Source organism: Malaya genurostris, chromosome 3, assembly GCF_030247185.1.
Source record: "Malaya genurostris strain Urasoe2022 chromosome 3, Malgen_1.1, whole genome shotgun sequence".
NCBI lineage: Eukaryota > Metazoa > Arthropoda > Insecta > Diptera > Culicidae > Malaya > Malaya genurostris.
Window position 1 is genome coordinate 230899185 of NC_080572.1, and position 26215 is coordinate 230925399.

The 26215-nt window shown below is 37.0% G+C and overlaps 2 protein-coding genes across 18 annotated transcripts in view; one reads left to right on the top strand and one right to left on the bottom strand.

Annotated features, from left to right (window-relative positions):
• The window catches only part of LOC131438815 (glucose transporter type 1), a 611808-nt gene that overhangs the window by 461906 nt on the left and 123687 nt on the right, over window positions 1–26215 (bottom strand). The window contains exon 2 of one of the 17 annotated variants that reach the window (XM_058609111.1): window positions 17547–17594. The exons of the other annotated variants lie outside the window; for them this stretch is intronic. The gene's annotated coding sequence lies outside the window, so the exon portion shown is untranslated. The remainder of the gene's footprint in view (window positions 1–17546; window positions 17595–26215) is intronic. 17 annotated transcript variants of the gene reach the window in all.
• LOC131438818 (uncharacterized) overlaps window positions 1–26215 on the top strand; it is a 151442-nt gene that overhangs the window by 107951 nt on the left and 17276 nt on the right. The gene's annotated exons all lie outside the window — the stretch shown is intronic.

Below are 26215 nucleotides of genomic sequence, written 5' to 3' on the forward strand. Positions count from 1 at the left end.
TGAAAAATGGATGCTCATAATGGCTTGTGGAATGAGTTTTGTTATTTGTTTCGATTGTGAACACGGTTTTCTTTGGCGGGGGTAGAGGTTCAAATATGATTCTTGCATAGTTCAGATTTTCATAACTGTGTTATCTGATGATCGCGATTCCTCAAAATGGTGCACTGATAGAAGTATTGTTACTATGATAACTATCATTCCAGTGAATCTGAATAAATTGTATTCGATAGAAATGTTAACAAAATAACGACTTTGATTTATTCACTTTTTCTTTTAAACAGCACCATAATTCTACTATGCATTCCTTCTTCATCTCTGCTATTTTCTCAGCGCACAGAAAAATTTTAATTGCCAAACACGATTTATTGGCCTACAACTACCCAGTGTTGGTCGAAAACGTTGCTTGCATTTGAATGCACAAGAGCAAACTTAGGCTGAGAAACTACAAATAATTCAGGGTACATCCTAACTCAATTTGGATTTAAAAAGAACTTAAATTATGTGAATTGCCGTTTAATTAACGCTTTGTCTCAAATTTGATGAAAATATTGAAACATTTTTCCCGTTTGAGTTCTCTAAATAATGTAATTAAATAACGCTGAGGCATTTTTAATACATCCTAAGTTGACAGTGACCTTGACAAGTCCGAACTCATAATCAATAGTTCCAAAGTATCCTGCTCAAATCTACTTTGACTAAATAATGCGTATTTCTCCGCATAATGAACTTTGGGCCAGTTTTTCATCCACATAGTGGTGTAATGATGCCTTTCTCATTACCATAATAAATGGTACAGTGAGTTAGTTAAAAAGCTGTACTTTGAATGAGAACAGGAACGTTTGTTCGGGCATAAACTAGCAAGATCTATTAAGCAAAATACCCTGTTGTTCCGAATCCGGAAAAAGTAAACGCAACAAATTCAGGAATACCGTGAGACTTTTGAATCTACACTCCAAAAAATTTTGAATTTTACAGGTGACTTAATCCTCCATACGATGTAATTCATAAAGATCTAATTTGTCAAAATGTCGTATGTTCGAGCACCGACCTGGAAGGATTCTTAGTGTCAGTAGGATCCATACTACTAGCCATGCAATGATTCTGTACTCTAAGAATCGGCTGCGAAGTCTGTTGAAACAGAAAGGCCAAATTCCACCAAAGGAATGTAATGCCAAGACTTTGCTTTGCTAATTTGTCAAATGACGGAAAATTTAATTTGTAATGACTGAATGTTAGATGAGCTTCAATTTTACTGGTTTCGACTGTAACTTGCGTTCTGCTAGCAGGTTAGACTGTATAAATTTAAATGCACTTTTTACTAGACAAGCAGACAAGTGGCTCAGTCGATTAACAGACGTACTCGCGATCCAATGATTCTCGGTTCAAGTCGCTATGGTTTGCTATCAGTATTCTTTTTTTTTAAATTACATTAATTTCATGTCATGAAGTCTTAGACACAATATTAAATGTTTTTCGACGCAAATTTGCGTGAACTGCGACGCTCCATTTATGTGCATCTAATAAGATGTAAAATCACAGGTTTTTTAAAGTGTGTAAGTTTGAGGAAATCGGTTTACCCATCTTGAAGCAAAATGAATGAAATGCTTTTGGCAGTGTTTGATTACTTTTTCCGGACCTTCCGACACTGGATTCCAAAGATCACTACAGCCTTACACAGAAAGAAATTATAAATTTTACTGGTGACATAATTCTTCAAAGGGTACAATTCATAACTACTTAACTTCTCAAATGACGCAATATTCCATTCGTACAGAAATTTACTGACTCCGAGTGTAATTTGCACTCGGCTAGCAAGTGAGACTGTATGAATTTATATGCACGATTTACCAGCCAAGCAGATATGTGCTTTTGTGGCTCAGTCGACTAACCGGTGTGCTTTGTGATCTAATGTTTTTCGGTTCAAGTCGCGTTGTTGCTGTCGATCTTTTGATTTTTATTACATTCGTTTCAAAGCCATGTAATTTTCAAATCACACAATTGTTCATGTTCTCGAATATGAATTTGTGTAAAATATGACGCTCCCATTTATATGTGCATCTGATAAGATGTATTTATATGTGCATCTGATAAGATGTAAAATCTCAAGAATTTTTCGAACTGTGAAGCAACAAATATGGGTTACGGATTAAATTAATTTTGAGCCTCGTTTTTAAAAGAATGTTTCTCTTTTTTGCTTTTATTTTTGTTTATGAATTTAGTTTCAGAATTTAAAACTGAACCTCTCGAGCTGAATCCTAAATATTAAAACTGATTTCCTGACCAGCTATTTGAACTGAATTTAGTTATGTAATTTATTCGATTCAAGAACCCTGATTTAAGATTACAACTTAAGAATTCTGGAACAAAATTCAGGATATGAATTTTAGTATACTGCAATTAAATGTTATATCTTAACTTCAAACCTGAATTTCGAGCTGACTCCTTTCGAATTCAGTTTCTGAATTTAATTCCTAAACTCAGTTTCAGAACTCATTTCAAGTTCATAATTTAGACCTGCTCAATGCTGGAAGTACATTCGAAACTTGGATTCTGTAAATAGAATTTGTAAACTTGGATTCTGTAATAGAATTTTGATAGCTCCGCGAATCGGTTCTTCTCAAAATCAGTGAATTATTCCCAAAAGATTATGCGAGGTTTCCTACCAATATGCAATTCTACATAAAATCTACTACACATAAAAAATTATGAATTTTAAAGGTGACATAATTCTACAAACGATGCAATTCATTACTACTTAACTTTTCAAAGGACGCAATATTCCACTCGTACATAATTTTACTGGCTCCGATTGTAATTTGCACTCGGCTACCAAGTGCCGCTGTTTGGATTTATATGTATCAATTATTCATTGAGCAGATATGTGATTTTGCGGCTCAATCGACTAACTGACGTGCTTTGTGATCTAATGTTTATCGGTTCAAGTCGCGTTGTTGTTATCAATCGTTTGTTTTTATTTCATTCGATTTCAAGCCATGTAATTTTTCAATCACACAATTTTACATGTTCTTGAATATGAATTTGTGTGAAAAACGACGCGTCATTTATGTGCATCTTATAAAATGTATACATTTGTTGCAGTTTTTGACTCATTTATTCCGTCTTATTTAATTGTAGTGAAGAATATGTTTGTCGTCACTACAGTTGAACCGTAACCATTTTTTCAAGCGAAGCAGTAAAAGTCGCAAAATTTACATAATCAACTTGCAATCAACTAATACGAACGATTAGCGACACTCGGAAGTGTGATTTAAACATACGTATTCACGTCATCCAGTTATGTCTGTGACATTACCCACTCGCTTTATTTGAAACAAGTTTGTGTAGATCCTAATTTTAATTTTAAAGATGACTTCCTTATACGATGTGATTCATAAAGAACTAATTTGGCAAATGACAGAAAAATTCAATCAAATAGCCATATAATTCTTGACTTAGACAGATTTGGTTAGTTGATGGCCAAATATATTGATTCTGGGTATACCGGATCTTCGTATCAGATTCCGGAAGTATCGAAAAAAAGTGATCGTGCACTCTAAACCGGAGATCGCGCCAGTTTCTTAGAAGCGTATGAACCGATTTTCTCAAACTCAGATTTTAATAAAAGGTACCAAATTCCAGAATATTATTTGGATCCGACATTCGGTTCCGGAAATATGAGGTAAAATGTGCAAAAAGTTGTTAAAATAAGTGCTCCAGCTTTTCTCAGAGATGGCTGAACCGATTTTCATAAGCTAAGATTCAAATGAAAGGTCTGGTGATTCCATACAAAATTTTGTTTTATATAAGACTTCCGGTTCCGGAGTTATGAGGTAAAATGGGCAAAAATGGAAATAAGCGTACTATTGTTTCTCAAAGATGACGTGACTGATTTTGACAAATTAAAAATTAAATGAATGTTCTTATGATTTTATACAAAACTTCTGAATTTCATCTGGATCCGACCACCGGTTTCGGAATTAAAGGGAAAAGTGTGTTGAAAATTTTATACCAAAAACGCGAAATAAAACACTCAAAAAAATCTAAACTACTCCAATTGGTAAAGACTGTCCCAGAAAGTATGGACGCACTTTGATTTCGCTGTAAATAATTCACAAGTGTTAGATATTCAATTTTTTTTCGATATACTGATAATATTAGACTACAACAACAGAATATTATTCTCAACCTTTGCTACTTAGCCATTGTAGACTAGCTGGCGCACCTTCTTGCGAACGTTCCTCATTAAATTCCGTACGGACTTCTTGGCGACAAGTTTTGACACTTTTTTCCAATCTTTTTCGAACTGTTGAATGGATTCGGATGCCGAGACATGTTTCTTAAGATGTGCCTTCGTTAATGCCCAAACTGCCTCAATTGGTCGAAATTGTGAGCAATTTGGTGGATTCATGTCTTTTGGGACGAAAGTGACATTTTTGGTATGTTAGAATACAATTCTACCGTTGATTTCGAGTAGTAGCAAGAAGTAAGATCTGGCCAGAAGACAACATCATTGAAGCACTGTTGATGAAGGGTTTCAAAATCTTACCGCAGCTACAAATTGTTTGCCAGACCATAGTTTTCTTACCAATTTTTTTGATTTCAATCGATGTCTCGGACTGGTTTAACAATTGCCCTTCTCGCACCGTATATTATTGTGGTCCCGGCAAGGATTTGTAATCGAGTTTCACGTAGGTTTCGTCGTCCATGATTATGCAGTTCGAATTTCCAGCAAAAATCGTATTGTATAGCTTTCGAACCCTCGGCCTGATCGATGCTTCTTATTTCGGACTACGTTTTGGTTGTTTTTGCTTCTTATAGGTTCGAAGATTCAAAAGTTCTTTAGCACGAAGAACATTTGACTACGAAGTGCCCACGTTTTTGGCCACATCCCGAACTGAAACATCCTTTTTTTGCTCGAACGCCTTCAGTATACGTTTATCCAACTGAGGGTTGGCAGGACCTTTTTTTTTACCCGTTTTCGGTTTATCCTCAAAGGTGTTATCCTCACCGAACTTCCTGATTGGATTTCGCACAGATAAATAAAGGGTGATTTTTTAAGAGCTTGAGAACTTTTTTAAACAATAAAACGCATAAAATTTACAAAATCTCATCGGTTCTTTATTTTAAACGTTAGATTGGTACATGACATTTACTTTTTGAAGATAATTTCATTTAAATGTTGACCGCGGCTGCGTCTTAGGTGGTCCATTCGGAAAGTCCAATTTTGGGCAACTTTTTCGAGCATTTCGGCCGGAATAGCCCGAATTTCTTCGGAAATGTTGTCTTCCAAAGCTGGAATAGTTACTGGCTTATTTCTGTAGACTTTAGACTTGACGTAGCCCCACAAAAAATAGTCTAAAGGCGTCAAATCGCATGATCTTGGTGGCCAACTTACCGGTCCATTTCTTGAGATGAATTGTTCTCCGAAGTTTTCCCTCAAAATGGCCATAGAATCGCGAGCTGTGTGGCATGTAGCGCCATCTTGTTGAAACCACATGTCAACCAAGTTCAGTTCTTCCATTTTTGGCAACAAAAAGTTTGTTAGCATCGAACGATAGCGATCGCCATTCACTGTAACGTTGCGTCCAACAGCATCTTTGAAAAAATACGGTCCAATGATTCCACCAGCGTACAAACCACACCAAACAGTGCATTTTTCGGGATGCATGGGCAGTTCTTGAACGGCTTCTGGTTGCTCTTCACTCCAAATGCGGCAATTTTGCTTATTTACGTAGCCATTCAACCAGAAATGAGCCTCATCGCTGAACAAAATTTGTCGATAAAAAAGCGGATTTTCCGAATGGACCACCTAAGACGCAGCCGCGGTCAACATTTAAATGAAATTATCTTCAAAAAGTAAATGTCATGTACCAATCTAACGTTTAAAATAAAGAACCGATGAGATTTTGCAAATTTTATGCGTTTTATTGTTTAAAAAAGTTCTCAAGCTCTTAAAAAATCACCCTTTATTTTTGATGAAAAGTCAGAATTAGTAGTAATTACTCATTCGACAAAATGACCCTTTTATCGGAATGACCCTTTCGGCGAAATAACCCGCTACTATAAACATCTGTTGGGTTTAAGGAGTGTATCAAAAATCAGCTATCCACATACATTCGTGTTGTACGCATGAATTTGTGATGGGTTTTATGCTCAGATCACAGCATGCTGTACGTTTGGCTTTCAGCTTTCGTTTGTTTACTTGTTTGTGCGGTTGAAATTCTGCGTTTTCAAAATGTCGCGTATTGAAAAGGAAGTGAAAAGAAGGTTCTGGACGTATGGCTAAGTGAGAAGGGTATTACTATGCGAAAATTGGCGAAACGGTTTAGAATTCATCATGCCAGTGTTAAAACCATCATCAATAAGTTTGGGGAACACTATTCTTGGGATGAGCTACCAGGAAGAGGCTAAAAACCAGATTCTTCCAACCCGAAACTGAACCAGAAAGAAGAACAAATCAATGTCACGTGATTTGGCCAAAAATGCAGAAACGAGTGTCGGAATGATCCAGCGTATCAAGAGGCGAAATCACCCGAAGGCCTACAAGAAGCAGAAAATCTCGAAACAAAGTGTAGAACAGAAAAAGCGAGTAGCAACAAGGACCCGGAAATTGTATTCGCGTCTTTTGCAGTGTTCGGATGCATGCGTTTTAATGGACGATGAGACTTATGTAAAGGAGGACCCAAAAACCCTTCCAGGTCCACAATACTTTACTGTCATCGTTGGGGAGGATGTGAGCGATGCGGACAGGTCGATTCAAGTGTAGAAATTCGGTCGAAAGGTACTGGTATGGCAAGCAATATGTTCCTGTGGTTTTGAAGTCAACCATTTGTCAAACCACCGGAACTATAAATGCTGAAATCTATCGATCTGAGTGTCTCCAGAAGAGATTGCTGCCTTTATATAAAAAGCATAGTACACCTCCACTGTTTTGGTCGGATTTAGCGTCGGCTCACTATGCCAAAACCGCTCTCAATTGACTTGCGGAAAAGGATATAAATTTCGTTGAGAAAAATATCAATCCCTCAAATTGCCCTCAGCTTCGACCCATCGAACGTTACTGGACAATCGTGAAGAGGGTCTTCATGAAGACTGGTAAGGCAGCTGGGAGCATGCAGGAGTTCACACAAATTTGGGCTGAAGCGTCCAAAATATGCGATGCAACACTTGTCCGGAACTTGATGAAGAGCATTCGATCAAAAGTTCGATAATTCGTGAAGGAATAACTTTAATTTCATCCGGTTTTAATTATGCCCAAGTTTAACCTTGCATAATAGAGAATCAATTTTTAGTTTAAATAAAATATCGTTTTTATCATAATTTGAAAGAAAAATTTGTGGATAGCTTATTTTCGATTTTTTGTCCCGGGTTGGCGATTCAATGCATAGGACGCTGGTCTCACAAGCCAGTTGTCTTATGCTCGAGCCCCGACCTGGAAGGATTCATAGTGTCAGTAGGATCCATAGTACTAGCCATGCAGTGATTCTGTACGCTAAGAATCGGCTGCGAAGTCTGTTGAAACAGAAAGGCCAAATTCCACAAAAGGAATGTAATGCCAAAACTTTGCTTCACTTTATTTTCGATACACTCTTTCTAAGGGTCGAGACACCGAGGAAACCTATGAAAAGAAAACGAAATTTTCACTCTACAGCTGCAAAGATCCGTTGCTTATAAACAGTAAAATTTCATTGTATACACAGGCTCGGCTATGCAACATATTTCTCTATTTTAGTTCCATATATCTCATGACAAGCTACATTGTTCTAGTGCTGCAATTTTCGTTCAAAGCCTTCTCTTATTGCGCCTAATAATATTATTGAATACCTCAGGCAATACAAAATTTATATGCTAAAATGGTGATTGAATGGAAGTATCAAGATGAAATATGAATTCCAGAACCAGAAAAAAAAAGTGAATTATATATTAAAATTCGTACACAGGCACTACAAGCCATCCCGTGGGATGCACATTTTGGTTTCAATCAGCCCTCAATGCTACCGAAATTGAATTTTAAATATTAAATTTGAGGTAGCGCTATTTTTTTTTCGCTTGCTTTTTTTTCTGCTGCTGCATTTCCGCTGCTCTGGTCCCTTCGGTCCCATTGCACCACAGCAACGGAACGGAATCCGATGATGCACGGAATAATAAATTCTATCTCCAGCTCGACAAAAGAAATCCTTCGCTACCGTCCGGACGGAATCGGGACCGACGAGAGACGGCGCTCTACGTTGCACCGATTGTCGGTTGGCACACTAGAGAGCCGTCCGACCGGATGATATAAATTTCAATGGTGGAAAAATGAAGCGAAATGAAATGCGATTATAATAACGCGCTTTTTATCCTACTTTGTGCAGTTTTACCACATTGCGCTCCTCTCACTCTCTCTCTCACTCGGTCTTTCTCAGCCATTATTCTTCATTTGCAGGTGATTCGGTATGCTGCAGTAGAAATCAGCATTGTTAACGTGTGGTGTTTTTGGATGTTATGTCAGTTGAGTTAAGTAATGTTTCTATATTAAGTGTGATTCGCGTAGAGATGCGTAAATATTTTGAGTTTTGTTCAATTTAGGAATAACATCAATATTTCATATGGGTTAAGAGATAACATGATCGTAGTATATTTTCGTTGTTACGCCTCAGCTTAAAAATGAATTATCAAAGGATAAAATTATCTTAGTGCAGAAGAAATCGTTCCAAACACAATTAAATTTGAGTATGTTATTCGGGATTCCCGCCAGTCTCACTTCACCGTAACATTCCTACACTTCGCTAAAAACTCGGAATACAAACAAATGCCGTTCATGCAAAGAAAAACAAACAGATTAACATTTGTAGCTGCCATCTTTTATAAACCCAATCAAACGGTATAACGTAACAAAGCATCACTTATCCTGATCCGAAACCCGAGCTCCCCCCCTCCCCTGTTACAAATAATCAGCATTTCTCGATTGCACGCGAACCGAGCAATTGCAAAGCGTCTTAAAAACCCATTTATCTCTTACGCTACCGACCGACAATCCGTACCGAACTCATTTCTCGGGGACTCGGAATAAAATCTCCGTACCGATTTATTATCCGCAGAGCAGCTGCTGTGAGCTCCGTTCAGGCAAATAGGTAATCCTTAAATAGATCACTCACGTCACGAAAGCCCGGATTGCAATCGTCGTTTTGGCGTTACGCGCAAGGAACCGGTTTTTTTGTGCGGGTTTTCGTTTCCTTTCGGGAAACGGGAGCTGGCTGAACGGGAGCGACCAGGATAAACCGCACCCAATAAAATATTGGTTCACCTTGATTCAGTTCATGTAAAATCGATATGTTTCCTTGGCCAGGGCGCACGATCACCGACCGACGACGTTGCAAATCTTGCTAGCGGGTAGCAAACCTCTAAGCCAGGGGCTTGAAGTACCCTAATGCTAGCGCGGATAGAGAGAGAAAAAAACAAAAGAACTAAACCAGATAATAACAAACGCATTGGAACCGCGACGACGAGTGGAACGAAGCTGGTCGACAACCACCCACTGTCGAAGGCGAGCATGGTTCGCTCGACCGTAAAACTCCACGACGTTCGATTGTTGTTTCAGAGTCAGTGTTGCCAAATGAGCGATTTTCATATATTGTTTTTATTCTCCTTGAAGAGCAATACAATTTTTCCAACGGCGTTCCAGCATTTCGGCTATTTGTATTCCTTGTTCGAGTGGGTGGCCTTGGATCGATTCCAGCCAATACCTACAGATAAGGTGGCAAAATCAGAATGGACCTGCTCCGATTTAGAAGATACTTAACACATGTCTACAGCATGTCAAATGTTTTTCCATATCATTGTTGTTTTTTCAGGCTCCTTTGCCGTTTCCTTAAGGTGCCAGGTTAAAATAAAATACCCCCAAATACTCATTACTTGACTTCAATATGAGCTGTCAAAAGTAGAGTACTTTTTGACATTCAAAACGTAGTGAAATATTATCCTTACCCATATTAATGGTCAACGAAATAAATGGGTCAAATAATACCCATTGAAAATTTGTTGAATGCTTTTGGGAAGCGAGAGATTGGTATTTTGAAAATCAACAAAATTGTGCATGGCTTGACTAAACTCCTGCGAAAAAAAATATTTGCACAGTCCGTTCCCCGCGGTACACACTAGGGTGGGACAAAATATTGATATCAACTCCACCAAACTTTTCGTGTTCCTTTTAGGTCCCATAAGCATCTTGCAAAATTTTAGCTCGATCGGAAAAACTATATTTTCGCGCCCGCGGTTTAAAGTTTGTATGGGATTTAGTATGGAGAAATTCACTTTCAACAAAAAAAAATCGGCTGGAGTTCAACCTATGAACTCTAAAAATCAGTACATGTGTTATTTTCGTAGAAAATTTATCGAGCAGGAAAACTTTAGAAGACAGCAAAACAATCAGACATTTGTAGAAAAAGTTATTAAAGGAAAACCGACTCAAGATTCGAACAATGGCTCACTCCTTAATATATCTAGCACCACTGCTGCTAGTGGTGGTAATATGATTGTGCTTTCTTTTATTATGCTATAACAGTTGATTTGAGTTGTTTGATGCCTTCATACAAGTTTCTCAGACGAGTATGAGGATTATTTTTAAGTAACAATCCATGTTCCAAAACTCACTGTAAAGACACAAAAAAGTCTAACTTTTTAATTTGAAGAAATAGGTTCTTGGAATCTTCTATAATATTTTAGATAAACTCAAATCCAAGAACTTTGCCGAATTAATAAACTCTCTATCTCTTATAGTTTAGAAGACATAGATGGTACTATTTTATGAAAACAAAAATACAATTTACGTGACTTTTTGTGTCTTTACATTAAGCTTTGGAGCATGTTTTGTCACTTAAAAATAATCTTTATACTCTGCTGAGTAACTATTGTGAAGACATCAAACAACTCGGATCAACCGTTATAGAACATAAAAAGGAAGTCCATCATATTTCTCTCACTAGCAGCAGTGGTGCTAGATATAATAACGAATGTGCCATTGTTCGGACCTTGTGCCGGTTTTCTTTTAATAACTTTTTCTACAAATGTCGGATTGTTTTGCGGTCTTCTAAAGTTTTCTTCCTCGTTAAATTTCCAACGAAAATATCACATGCACTGATTTTTAGAGTTCATAGGTTGATCGCCAGCCTATTTTTTTGTTAAAAGTGAAAATCTCCATACTAAATCCCATTCAAACGTTATACCTCGGGCGCGAAAATATAGTTTTTTCCGATCGAGCTAAAATTTTGCATGGTGCTTATCGGACCCAAAAGGATAGCGAAAAGTTTGGTGGAGCGAGAAAATAAACCTTTTCATCTTTTTCCCATACAACCTTGTCCCACCCTAGTACACACATACATATAAGTCCAGTATATAAAGACTAGTGGTGCCATTTATGCAGATTTATACCTGAATTTACAGATTTCTGATTACCGCCACAGATATTTAAAGATTGTACCTATTATCAAATGTTAAATGGACATTTTTGAAATTTACATCTTTAGAGCATTTAACTTTTACTTGTTCACGATAAAATGCGATATTTTTCCACCGTCATTGCAACAATTTGATTGCACACTTTTTAAAAACTGCTTAAAAATTTAACATGACATCCCTGATGTGCACGACATATGGCATTTGTAATAATATTAGTGTGTGAGCAAAAAGTTCCTGTCAAAATGTTTAGCGCTAGAGTCTGAAAATTCATATCATTGGCAATAGGATCTAGGATCATTCTAATTTAGGTTCCGATTTGTCAAGTTCGATTCTTGTTTCAGCAGTTCACTGATTTTCTTAAAAAGAAGTTTGCCTTAACAACGTTACCAATTGCGACGTACACTGTCGAACCGGGTGTTCCAATAATTCTCATATTTTGCTTTTTTCTAAGCAATCCGAAAAATATATCATGATTTCTGAAGCTTTTAAAAAATGAATAATTTTCCACCCAGTTTCAGCAGACGCTCTCTTGGTTATCCAGTGAATGGAGATGGGGCAATGGTTCACTATTCACGACTTCATCCATTGGATCAGCGTCGCTTATGTTGTACATTAGTTGCAGATGATGGTTTCATTCATGAGACTATTTCATTTTCATCAAGATCTGTCTCAAAAGTATGAACTGAAGTTGCTTGGCACCGGTGCAGAAAAAGTATCGTTTTCCTTCCCAAACAACAGTTTAGACTGCGGTAGCTTATTTGTAACCAGTTTGCAACAAAATAATTGCGTGATTGTTATTAACATCGAACCACTTGCGTGATTCAAAAAGCGTAATTATTACTAGTGACTAGCAACACATTGGAGATCATTTAAAGATAAGTTTAATACTAGTTGTCGTTTGATTGCAAAAATATACTGAAATAACTGATCTTTACGAAACATAAAAATAACTTATATCAAGTAAATTTGTCAAAACTAGTCACCAACAACAATGTAAATAATAAATCAATTGAAACCATAATAGAAACAAAAATTTGATTTAAAATTACAAATTTATATGATGCATAAATTTTGCAATGAACTTGATTCTGGAGAGTGAAATTCAATTTCTGTGTAATGATTTTCAACGCGTCTTTAAATAAACTTTGCATATAAAAAATCTTTTTCAAGAGCTTGCTTATTTGAAATTCAAATAAAACACATGCCAAATTATGAAATGGCTAAAAAAAATTTCTTTGATGAATAATTTATTGAATTATCGAAACACACATTTTTTTGCCAAAATTCGTTTTTATTATTCATCATAATTGCCATCGGAGGCGATACAGCGATTGTAGCGATCTTCCAACTTTTCGATACCATTTTTGTAGTACGATTTGTCCTTTGCCTCAAAATAGGCCTCAGTTTCAGCGATTACCTCTTCATTGCTTCTAAATTTTTTACCAGCGAGCATTCTCTTGAGGTCTGAGAACAGGAAAAAGTCACTGGGGGCCAAATCTGGAGAATACGGTGGATGAGGGAGCAGTTTGAAGCCCAATTCGTTCAATTTCAGCATGGTTTTTCGTTGTTGTTTTTGATCGATTGTGAGCTCACGCGGCACCCATTTTGCACAAAGCTTTCTCATATCCAAATATTCGTGAATAATATGTCCAACACGTTCCTTTGATATCTTTAGGGTGTCAGCTATCTCGATCAACTTCACTTTACGGTCATTGAAAATCATTTTGTGGATTTTTTCACGTTTTCATCGGTAACAGCCTCTTTTGGACGTCCACTGCGTTCATCGTCTTCGGTGCTCATATGACCAGTACGAAATTTTGCAAACCACTTACGAATTGTTGCTTCGCCCGGTGCAGAGTCTGGATAACACTCATCAAGCCATTTTTTGGTATCGGCGGCACTTTTTTTCATCAAAAAGTAGTGTTTCATCAACACACGAAATTCCTTTTTTTCCATTTTTTTTCACAATAACAAAAGTAGCTTCACTCAAAATGCAATATCTCACAAACTAATAATCAGACAGCTGTCAAATTTATACACGTATCTTTTGAAGGTTGGTACTAACTGAAAATGGTATGGACTTAATTCTAGTGGCGCCCTCTCATAGAAACGATACGAACTTTTCAGCCGATCTGTTATCTTATATCTTATTTTGCATAACATGTTGGAAAAAATGTAATATTCTTGTTATATTTATGTTTCATACAGTTCATGTGACAGTATAAAAATTTTGCAGTATTTAAACCACCTATTCATCACATCACTTGAATAAGTGTTAAAATCGTATGTTGGAATCTAGTTACATCTATGTTACCGAAACTTCAATTCACAATAATGATTTATACATACGCTTACGTCTTCATAATGGTTTCGCAACGTGAACTAAACTTATTTCCAACGAGTAACCAAAAACATAACTGTGATCAAATATATGTTTGAATTAAGTTCCGGTAACTATTCACTTTCAGTATCTGCAACTAGCCCCGAACACAAAAAAAACTTGTTATGAAAGGTAACATAAACAACTATGTTGTAATAGTACTGGTTATGAAATAGTTTCGATGCCACGTATTTCAAATCAAATTATTCTAGATATGCACTAAACTGATGATTTTTACCTTCGGTTTGCAGTGAAGTAATCTTAATAGTTCTTTAGATAACATTTAGAGTTATTAGAATGGCTGGTTTTGTATAATACTTCCCCATCATTGTCCTCTTTGCATTTATTTTTTTTCCAATGTAAACGACCAGCAGCTGGATGACGCAATTGCTGTTATTTGAAGCGAAAGTCACACTGCGAACGTCCAACAGTAAATATGCTCACAGAGTTATGTGTTGTTTTCCTGCTTTTGGACTTGAGGAACAGAGCCTCATATTCGTCGCTGACTACGATTTCTCAAAGATGTCAACACTGATTTTCAAACAGTTTGAACCAAATGTAAACTATTCAGCTCCTCAGGTGAATTCAACTGACTTCGGCTACACCGATTTTCGAATTCCGGTTCCTGTATCGAATCGTTTCTCAAAGCCTAATCGTTTTCTCAAAAAAGGTCAAATCGTATTTCAAAAACAAAAATTCAAATTAAGGATTTATGGTCCCATACAAAATAATGAATTTTATCCGATTCTGGAATTACAGGGTGATGAGTTTTTAAAATTCATACCGATATAGAATACATACATCCAAAAAAGCATCAAAGTTGGCCTCAAAACTATTGCAATTTATACGTCATATTAATTTTTGGTCATACGAATCGTTTTCGGTTATGCTGGTTCCTGAATACGAGTTCTGGTAGTATCGTAAATAACCGTAAACTCTAAAGTGGAACTTATTTCGACATCTCATGGAATGTTCAATCGATTATTACACTTTAAATTCAAATTCGATCCGATTTGCAGTTTCGACATTACAGAGTAATAAGTGAATAGAACTTTTAATTGCCGCTTGAAACGACGATCATTAAAATAATGCCATGAGAACTAAAACACCGAAGAATATTCATGCACAAAACACATGCGAATGATAAAAAAAGGTATCATCTCACTGCTAGATGGATTAAGCACGATTTTTACAACACTCTTGTTTGTTACCTTTTTCCATGGTTCCCGATTTCTTTGCGGGTTTCCTAGGTTTTTTTTCCCACTGTGCACTGTGTGACCGTTGATCAAGTTCGAATGTAACATTGCTGATACAACTGAATTTAGTTTCGAGAATGTTGTCGGTTATGCGACGTAAGGATGAAAGCCGCTTCCATGAACTAACTGCATCAAGCTGAAAGAATTTGTGTCAGAAATTATCAGCCCATATTCATGTCAGAAATTATCTCAATGGGAAAAATTTGTTCTAAATGAGACTCTTTTAATGACCAGAGAAAGGCATTATAATACCGCTACGTGGATTAAGAAGAAATTTTCCGTATTGGTGGCGATTCCTTTGGTTTGTTTGTTTAACTCATTTTGAAATCATATTATTTTTTACACACTAGATTGTTTCTTTCTGTCATATTCTTTCATGTCTGTTTGTTTCCATCATACCGACCGTAGGGGGTTTGTTTCATCGACTGTATCGGGCGAGGCATGAAGACAAACTGAGCAGAAGATCATTTGTATTGCGTAAAAGAAGAAACAAATCCAACTCAGACTGTTACTGTATAAAAATAATGCCTGAAAAGAAACTATAGGAAATCGATTGGACACTCTTGAAAAGGCACTCGAAAATATTCTGTCAATATGCTTTATCAGAACATATAAAATTTACCAAAATTGAGAAAAGCTATGTAATATTTTTAGTTTAGAGAGTGACATTTATTTTGCATCCATATTAAGTCAATGGAAATGGCTTTGATTGGCCCTGGTTAAAACACTACACACTAACACACACTTCGCTCGGTGTTTTTTCATCTTATGACGAGTTTTGAACAACTGAACTACCGAATATTCTCATTCTACTGATATATTAGCACAAATGAACATTTGTTAACAGAAGTACCTTAAGGTATCGCTGTGATGAAATATTATTTTTACTGGAAAATTCTCCTACCGAGATTAGAACAGCTGAGATCAGCAATCCAATTTTAGTGTGTAGAGGTTGTCTTGAATTTAGGTTTTGTTTTCCATGACTGCCCACGAGAAACAGATACCCTGCTAAGGGTAGCCTAAAACCGCAAATCTCACTCTGATTATTTCAGCAATCCATCTAACTTATTATCTTTGCTCTGTTCCCCGTTAGAGATGGCTAGAGTAGAACAAAATATGATCAAGTTTTAATATTGAACAAAATCGAGATGGTTTATTATTTAAATTGAATATAAAACTATTTAACCTATGTAAAATTGGTCTCCAGTGTACATTTTTTTAGAGTTTTTAGTCGATTGCCTGAAACTACTTCTTTGACACCATTTTCATACAATTTACTATTTCCGAAATGCTACGATTGCATGAAAAAATATACTCTCCCAATTAAAAGATCATGCTTGTGTCGAAGAGGTATTTTCATCCGTGCAAAATAAATAAACCCAAGAGCATATAAATTCAAAACCCAAGTAATATATTTCAAGTATTATATTTCTGCAAACGCTGGTTCGAATGCTAGTCTGACAACACTGCGCGCCCCCCCACCATCACCACCACCCCCAACTAAAGTAAACGTATATTCTCCGTGTATAAGAATTTGATGTAATACGAAACTGAAAACTTCGATAAGAATGAATCGAGTGAACCGAGACTGAAAGGTATTGACGGAAAGCTTTTGGAATCTTGTCCGCGTATGGCAAACTAAATACTTGCTCACTTTTCTTCCCACCGTTTCAACAATCAGAAACGGTGCAATGGAAGCTCGGAATTCTGTGATGCTGATGAAAGAAGATTTATTATTGATTTTTTTAAACACAGAACAAAACTGCTGAAAGGGTTGTTACAAGTATGTATACGCTTGGTGTAATTCTGGTTCAGTGCTCGATTGGAAATGTAATGAAAAATTCTAGAGATTGTTGCACGAAGAAATAGCAACCTAATAAAACTGTTTTCGTTTCTCGGTTCTCTATCACTCGGAAGGATTTTTCTGTTTCGCAATCTGGTCGATCGATCAAATACGGCACCGGCACCGGCCCCGGCTGGCGATAGTTGATGTTGTGTACCGTGTCGTACTTGGACTCATGAATATTCAGCACGTGCGCTTCGATTACGTGCCGCAGACCTATTTCTCGTGGAATAGGTCATGACCGCCCCTCCAGTATTGATTCCTGGCAAACATCCCCCTACCGAATGGTACAATACTGAGGTTTGTTTTTATTTTGTAGCAAAACACAGTTCGCATTGCTCAGTGCTACGTAATTCCACCAACGACTGCGCTGAGGCTCGGTGGTTTTCATAGATAAACGGCTCCAGAGGGTGAAGTATGAATAGAATATGGTATTTTGGTTGACATATCACGTTCTTTTATTTTCTTACTCCTGCACATAACCTTTTCTCGAAGGTGACATGTAACATGATGCTCTTTGTGTCTAAAACCAGTAGTTTTCAATTTGATAGAATATACATTGAATGCTGCTAAAGGGTTTCTACATATATTAAAAAAGCGCAACGCTGTACTATCTCTTATGGTGAATTACCTCATATTTGCAATGTGCTCACGAGATGTGTTCCTTTTTGACTCTCACCTGTAAATAAACAAAATCGGAAGGAAAACATTACTTCCACGAAATTTATTATTTCGTATTGGTGAGAACTAATTTAGTTTTACGCCGATTGATGCTTAAACGTACAAGGATAGAAGCTCATTGCCGGTACCATGATTAAAAATCATGAAATCATGAAGTTATTGAATTCGTTAGTGTACTTTGTTATTCTGGTTGATCTTAAAGCCTGAGCTCCAGTTAGTATTTGGGTGTCCAAAATCATCTAGCCTCTTAATTGTAAGTAGGTATCACGAGTATAGACCGTGAACAATAAGTTCGTTAATACACTTTGTTATGCTGGTAGATCCCAAGGTCTGAACTCCAGGTAGTGTTTGGATGAACAAGAACTCGTAACAACGTAACGTTTCTGTAGATATCATAGTAATCGGAGAAACCTGGCTGAAAAAATGATAATTGTTACCTCTACGAAATACCGCATTATAAATCATTCTTTTCTTGTAGAGTTCCAGTGGAGGTTTAGCAATATATGTCAAACAAAATATCAAGCATAGACTAATAAAAAATTATACATTCGATGGATTTCATCATCTAAATATCGAATTATGTTTTAACGGACATTATTATGACATTCATGGTGTCTATCGAAAGATTATGCAATCACTTGAAAAACCGACAAGTGTCATATATTATTCGACTCAGTTCATCCAGCTGATCAATGTGTGTGTGTGTATGTGTCAAATAATCTCACTAGGTTTTCTCGGAGATGGCTGAACCGATTTTGAACTTAGATTCAAATGAAAGGTCTCGTGGCCCCATACGGAATTCCTGAATTTCATCCGGATCCGACTTCCGGTTCCGGAGTTATAGGGTAAAGTGTGTTCAATATTGTACACCGTCACTTGAACCGGCGAAACAAAACACGTAAAAAATGTTTAAACTGGTCTCAAAACTACACAAATCGATAGTCATTATCAGTAGGCAACTAAACAAACCGATTCCGGCTTTCCTGGTTCCCGGTTCCGGTTCCGGAAGTACCGGAAATAATGGTAATATATGCTAAAATGGATCTCACTCACTTTTCTCAGCGATGGTTTGACCGATTTCCACAAACTTAGATTCAAATGAGAGGTCTTCCGGTCCCATACGGTATTCCTGAATTTCATCCGGATCCGACTTCCGGTTCCGGAGTTATAGGGTAAAGTGTGTTCAATATTGTACACCGTCACTTAAACTGGCGAAACAAAAACCGTAAAAAATGTTATAAACTGGACTCTAAACCGTTATTCCCAATCTTAGGGTCAATTGAAAGGTCTTATGGTCCTACCAAAAATTACTGCATATTTTCGGATGCAACAAACATTTAAATCGTAATTTAGAGTGTGTACTAGTAGAGTTTGTATGTCATGTTAGTTGGTGGCCGTACGAACCGACTTTGATTATACCGGTTATCGTGAATAATAATAGTGAACCCACTTCGTTTTCTTAAGGATGACCTACGCGAGCAAAGTATTGTTTTATTCTGTATGTTATACTAGTATAATGCACAAACAATCTCTTGGTTTTTATTTCAAAAATCGAAGAGAAAAATTTTGAATAGAATACCACAATATTATATGTACATGAGGAAGGCTTCATTACACCACTAGGTGGATTAAAACAGGTTTTTTACATAAATTTCGATTCCTCAGATGATTATCTAATTTTGAAAAATGCATTCAATTTTCAGTTCATCTGTATTTTTTCAGAGTGGAGTGTTCAATCGATTTCCTACATTTTGTCATGTAAATTGTATTATAGCTCATTTTAAAAAAAGTTATGAGTCGAACTGATTTCTCGATCCATTTCTCGCAAAGTTTCATCAAAACCGAAGCAAATCGATACTAGTTTTACTACGTTTTCTGCTGTTTATTTCTCGAATTACTCACATACTACTACGCATATGTAACGGGAAAAGGATTGCTTTTAGAAGAAATTTAAAGAATGCACATTTTCTCCCTCGACTAAGGTATGGCACTCGACTAAGGACTAAGGAATAGGCACTTGTAAAAAGTCAGGTAATATAGTTAGGAAACTTCCAAGAAGTCCTCTGCATGCAGTTGTCTTTCAACAGTCCGGAGAAAACATTCGAAGGCCAGCGCTGAAGTTATGTATAGAGAATTGGTCAGGATGCACACTGTCGGAAGACGAAGTGAAGATGAACGTTGGGCATAAAGTTGATAAATTCGCTATGGAATTTGCTGAAATGCTTGCCCCAACTCATATATTCGTCCGAAATCAAAATTCATGGATGGACTAGGTAAAGTTTGCCATTTCATTTAAACAGGGTGACAAGTGAATTGCCGATTTCAATTTCCCGGTTTTCCCGGTGCGCGAGACAAAAAATTCCCGGTTTTTTGAACAGGCTCAAATCGCCTATGTTCAGTATTTTTTTGAATATTTTTAGAAATCCCATATCCAAAAGAACATCGAGAGTTGAGAAATAAAGTTTTTTTGGGTATCTCGATTTAGAAATAGGAAATATTCATTATGCCAAGTGCACATAACAATGGCAAGAAGTATTTTTTGGCTTTCTCATATCGATAAGTGATGCAATCACTGTGAAAACCGATTTTGGAACCAAGGCCCGAAGGGCTGAGTGTCATATACCATTCGAATCAGTACGTAAAGATCTGGAATTGTTTATGTATCTATGTAACGTTTTTGAGCGATCAATTATCTCAAAGATGGCTGAATCGATTTTCCGAACTATTCAGTTCTTTGTAAGACTACCACTAAATAAGTCTTATTTAGGCTATCTGGAAAATCAGTAGTTCTTAAGACTCTTAGGATTCAAACTAGGAGTATATTCTAGAGATGGGCAAAACCGATCATTACAAAAAATCGTTCAAAACTTGATAGTTCTACCGAAAGAATTAGTTCTTTTGAACCGTTCTTTCGTTCTTCTATTTTATATATCATTTGTTTTATCCCGGTTTTAACCTTTTTGATTTCGTTCTTCTGAAACTTTGTATGTTTCTTCGAAAATAATATGAGAGATACAGATTACAGATTCAATAATAGTGAGCAGTGTAGTAAAACTTCATTCAATTCAATTGAAACTGAATGTGGAACACATTGACGATCACCCTACTGCAGTAAACTTCACACTCTGACACACACAACGTCCCCTGGCGTACCTAACGAGCAGCATTCAGTTCTTCACTCTTCACACTTCCAATCGAAGCTCAGTTTCATCACCGTCAGTTGATCTCTCGAAGTAACAAAATATCTCTTTCAATAGTGTGAGAGCGGCCTTCAAATGAGGTTTATGTAAACATTCGAATTGGTTCAAAACAATACTGCCCATTCTCGCATATCAGTCCCAATGTCGATTTTCGCCAATATTGAGTTAGCTTGAGGAATGCAAACTATCCTCAATATTTTCTCAGAAATTGCAATAAAAGTTGAGGGTTTGTTCAGTAAAATGTGTAAAAATATCAACTCATGTCTGTCCCATATGTGAAGTACCCGCATATCAGTCCCATTCAGCGAAAATTTCAATAATTTCATTTGTTGCAATATTGGAATAGCAAAGGTGTATTACCGATATTTCATGTAATAATACCATAATTTAGCATTAGGTAGCACAATAAATCAAAAAATTCGAAAATAAATTTTTTATCGTCTTTTTCTCGACATGCCGATTTTCCATATGGGACCGATTTGCAATTATGGGCAGAATAGATGAAAAACAAATTAGATAGCTGAAATATAAATTACAAAATACACATAAATTAATAGTTTCCTATCTTAGTTTTCATTTTCAATGCTTTACTCCATTTATAATTCTATTCATTCGCACTTGCTCACTACCAACAGCGAAGACAATGAAGCAGCTAGACTACTTGGCACTGGCAAGGAAAACTTCAAATGACTAGGTACGATTATTTAACTGACGATGAATTCTGGGAGCTTCACTTGAAAATGGCGCAAAAGTCAAAAGCAGTAGGAATATGCTGACGGTCAGGGGCCATAAATTTCATTTTCATCTTATATTATTCGATTAAAAATGAAATTTTACCGCAGTGATAGGAAGTACTTTTTGCATGTATTTCTACCAACAATCATTCCCTTTTCATATGTTATCAAAGGTCACGAATGTGTGTAACTGCTACCATATTCCTCGGATCAGCAAACATTCCGAAAAACGCAACTAACTTGTATACATCCTCGAAGAATTCGATTACTTTCATTTCTAAATAGAGAACTATCATTCTTAAATAAAGAACTCCAATTCACTCATTTTTCGAGGAGATATAACTCGTTGAACTGTTCGTGAACGGATTGCCCATCTCTAGTGTATTCCAATACTATGTTAGCCTAGTATAGTCTAAAATAAGTATACCTAAGATTAAAAATGATCCAGAAACAATTCTCCTCCCGATTGCATCTAACAATATATACGATATTCTTTCAAAATTGAATTTTGGCGAAACAGAACAAAATCCTTCTAAAATTCTTGAAATGGACTCTTGTCGCTTTGGAAAAAACAACAACAGTCTATGCCTCTAGTGACTGAGATGATCTAAGTTTGATTCTTTGTCGACATCAACAACCGCATTCTTGTGATCCTACTATGAAATCCATCTTTAATATGAATTAAACATTCACTGAAAAAATCAAACCATCGTCTACACCTTTCTAAGGTTTTTCACAAACTCTCAGGAATCAATTTCAGCTCTCAAAGAAGGGAATTTTTATACTCATTGCAAACGGTGTACAAGGTCAAAGTCAAAGTCTTGGCATTACATTCCTTTTGTAGAATTTAGCCTTTCTTTTTCAACAGACTTCGCAGCCGATTCTTAGTGTACAGAATCATTGCATGGCTAGTACTATGGAACCTACTGACACTAAGAATCCTTCTAGGTCGAGGTTCGAACATACGACAACTGGCTTGTAAGACCAGCGTCCTATGCATTGAACCGACAACCCGGGACAAGGTCAAAGCTTTTTTTAATTTTGTGAATCCTATTGAAATCAATATCAAGATTACAACACAAGTATTGTCTCAAGATGACATTACTGATACATTATGATGAAATTAGAACAATTATTAGCCCACTCAAAAACATGAAGGCTCCTAAGAATATATCATAATTTTATTAAACATAGTCAAAGCAAAGTCCTGGCATTACATTCCTTTTGTGGAATTTGGCCTTTCTGTTTCAACAGACTTCGCAGCCGATTCTTAGTGCACAGAATCATTGCATGGCTAGTACTATGGATCCTACTGACACTAAGAATCCTTCCAGGTCGGGGCTCGAACATACGACAACTGGCTAGAAAGACCAGCGTCCTATGCATTGAACCACCATTGAACCACCATTTATTAAACATGTTACCTGATAATTCTTTTGCAATTATATTCTGCTAACTTATTCTGAAATTTAACAGAAATCCAGCAAAAGCATCCATTCGATGTGCTGTTGTTGATAACAACTAAGAAAGCTTTAATGCTTTCTGAGCCATTATAAATTGCTGAAAAACCCTTACAAAAATTGTTGAGCGAAACATGGGATTTTGCCCCATCTTCAATGGATTGTGTACCATAAAACCTGTGTGGGACAATACGATGTTTCAAAACTTTTATTGAACTTCTCACTCAAACACCAATGGAAAATTGTCTCCAACTTTTCATTTCTTTAATCAGGAAAATCATGATGCTGAGAATCTTTACTAAGATTAGGACTAGTAATTTTTTCCTGGATTTGCACTAAAATTCCCGACTTTTTCCTGTTTTTTTTCCGGTGAAACTAAATTCCCGACTTTTTCCCGGTTTTCCCGATTTTCCCGGTCACTTGCCACCCTGTTTAAACCAACATAGAATGAAACGGTTGATATCTCCACCGAAACTGCAATAAAAATTCTTTTTTCTTTCTGTTCAACTGCTTATAATTCTGATTCTAACTCCATTCTTTTTTATTCCATTATAAAATATTCTATTCTTTTCTACTCTACTCTACTCTACTCTAATTTACTCTACTCTACTCTACTCTACTCTACTATACTCTACTTTACTTTACTTTAACACTGTTACTCTGTTATTCTATTCCGATACAGGCATTAAAGAAGCCTACAAGTAGTATGTTAAATACGTATTTGTCCAGAATACGAGGGAAAATAATTAAAGAGAACAATTCATCGGATTCTTATTTTATTGAGCGTTCTACTAAAACGCTCCAACACACTTTTTCGAACCGTTATTCAAACACAAAAATACTTCAATTTTATTTATCGGAACTTTTACGTCTAGGTCTCTAATTAGAATTAGCAACAAGCGATGTTGAAAATTATTACCATCTTCCACCGGTAGCTCAAATATCAAAAGACCCACGAGTCGAAATATGAAAGGTATTAGGTTTTCTTTTGGGGTTGCACGGAAATATGCAAAATTTAACTTAATTAAAATCCATCGATGGAGAAAATTTTCCCAGTTCTCAAGGCGCGTCTCTGGTGAATTTTATCGGGAAAGTTTTCATGTCAGAACCGTCCGACGTCGCACCGCCCGTCGTGACGGTGCAAAAGTGAGTGAAAGCTGTCCCGTTTTCGGATGAGGGGGAGTGATGATGGGAGGGATGATAAATTCCATTCCCGTCAACCGCGTGCCTACGTTGTTGCCAGAATTTGCTAATGAGCCTGCCGCTAAGACTCAATTGTGACGCTGCACTGCCCCTCTGTCCACAAACGCGTCGTCGACGAGCTTGAGCACCGTGGACCGGGTAGAAGCTCGAAAGGAGACAATTTCCTCGATCATGATTGCTCCAAGTGGAAAATAACGACTCCAACGATTTCGAACGGCCACTTCCACGATCCATTCCACTGTGCCACGTTGGCCCCGAAAGTGCGAAAAATGTGGTGGCAGGTTCAACAGTTTGCGTCTATTTAATTAAAATCGTTGATTAATAGCGAACTCGGAGGCTCCTGGATGGGGGGGGATAAATCGTCGTTATATTTCCCACTTTTTCGGCTGTCTGAGAATTATAGAGTGCTGCACGCGCATTTGCTACATGTCGGATTTCTGTTATCGTGCTTCCTCTTCATAAAGGGGAATTTGGTTCAATAGAAAGTTATTTTTCAGATATACAGTTTTTTTGTCGTCTAGCGACTGTTTTCGAATTTTAAACAACCGGCTAATTTTGGTTAAAATTTTACATACTTTAATAAGTGACTACGCCAAAAACGATCGACTTCGTTCTTTCTTTTCGAGCGTGGATTAAAAAAACTGTGGCTGGACAAATCTTCTACTTTTATGTAGTAAAATTTTTTTTCAGGCCTATTTGCGTACAAGCTTTACGTGGCCGATTGAGCTGAGTTTTTAGCTGAAATTTTTTTTGTATTGGATCTCGTTGTCACCCTTTTTCTAGGGGAAGAGGAGCTTCCGTTTCCCTTCTGCGAGGATTGAGGGGCAGTTTGTTCGTGGTTCGTCTCGTCATCCATTGCCATGGTATTGTTGTTGATTTCGTTGCTGTAGATGGTGTGAAGGAAGCACCGTTGTCCTTTGGTGTGGTTGTCTCCTTGTCCAGTTTATCACATGGCTTACCGTAATGAACAGCTTTTTGGCAATATTGACATGTGGTCATCTGATTGTCATAGGTAACAAGTGATTTGCACGGGGTTCTTGTATCCTGACCGAAAGTTACATAAGAAGGTATAGGCCTTTTCAAGCGCATGCGTAACAAACGTACGCCATTTAGAATACCGGGGAAAAATTTCTTCCACTTTTCTTTTTCGATAGAGAGAATCTCTCCGTATTGGGACATAAGCAAAGCAAAGCAAAGTCTTGGCATTCATTCCTTTTGTGGAATTTGGTCTTTCTGTTTCAACAGACTTCGCAGCCGATTCTTAGTGTACAGAATCATTGCATGACTAGTACTATGGATCCTACTGACACTAAGAATCCTTCCAGGTCGGGGCTCGAACATACGACAACTGGCTTGTAAGACCAGCGTCCTATGCATTGAACCGTGAAACCGGGACAACAAGCCTAAGCATGTAAAATGTAAATAAACTAATTCCGAGAAATTTAGAGAAAAAAATTGCGTTGCGTTTAGACGCTAATAATGTAAGTGAAATTCAATTCAACAAGGCGTCTAACTGTGTGTACATTATGTTCAAACGTGAAAAAGATGCAATTGCATTCGCTTCGGTTAACAACGAGGTGCACAGTGTTGATCATGACAATGTTAAATATAAAATCCCTGTGTACATGGTTGACAATGCAATAGAAGTACGCGTGCATGACCTTCCCCCGCAGACCTGCGTTCGGGAAAACATGTCGCAGTACGGTGAAGTTCTTTCCATCGAAAGGAAAGTATGGCGGAATTTTTTCCCCGGTATCCGGAATGGCGTGCGAGTGGTACGTATTCAACTACGTAAAGCAATTCCATCTTACATCGTTTGTGGTCAAGATGGAATACATCCGTGTAAAACGCTGATTACGTATGAAAATCAACTGGTTACATGTAAGTTTTATGAACAACCTGCACACTACGGCAAACCTTGCACTGAAACTGCGAAAACAAACAAAACAAACAAAAACAAAAACAACCGCTCAACAACGAAAACTAGTGAATGCAGTGCTCCTGTTTCAAAAACACCTTCAC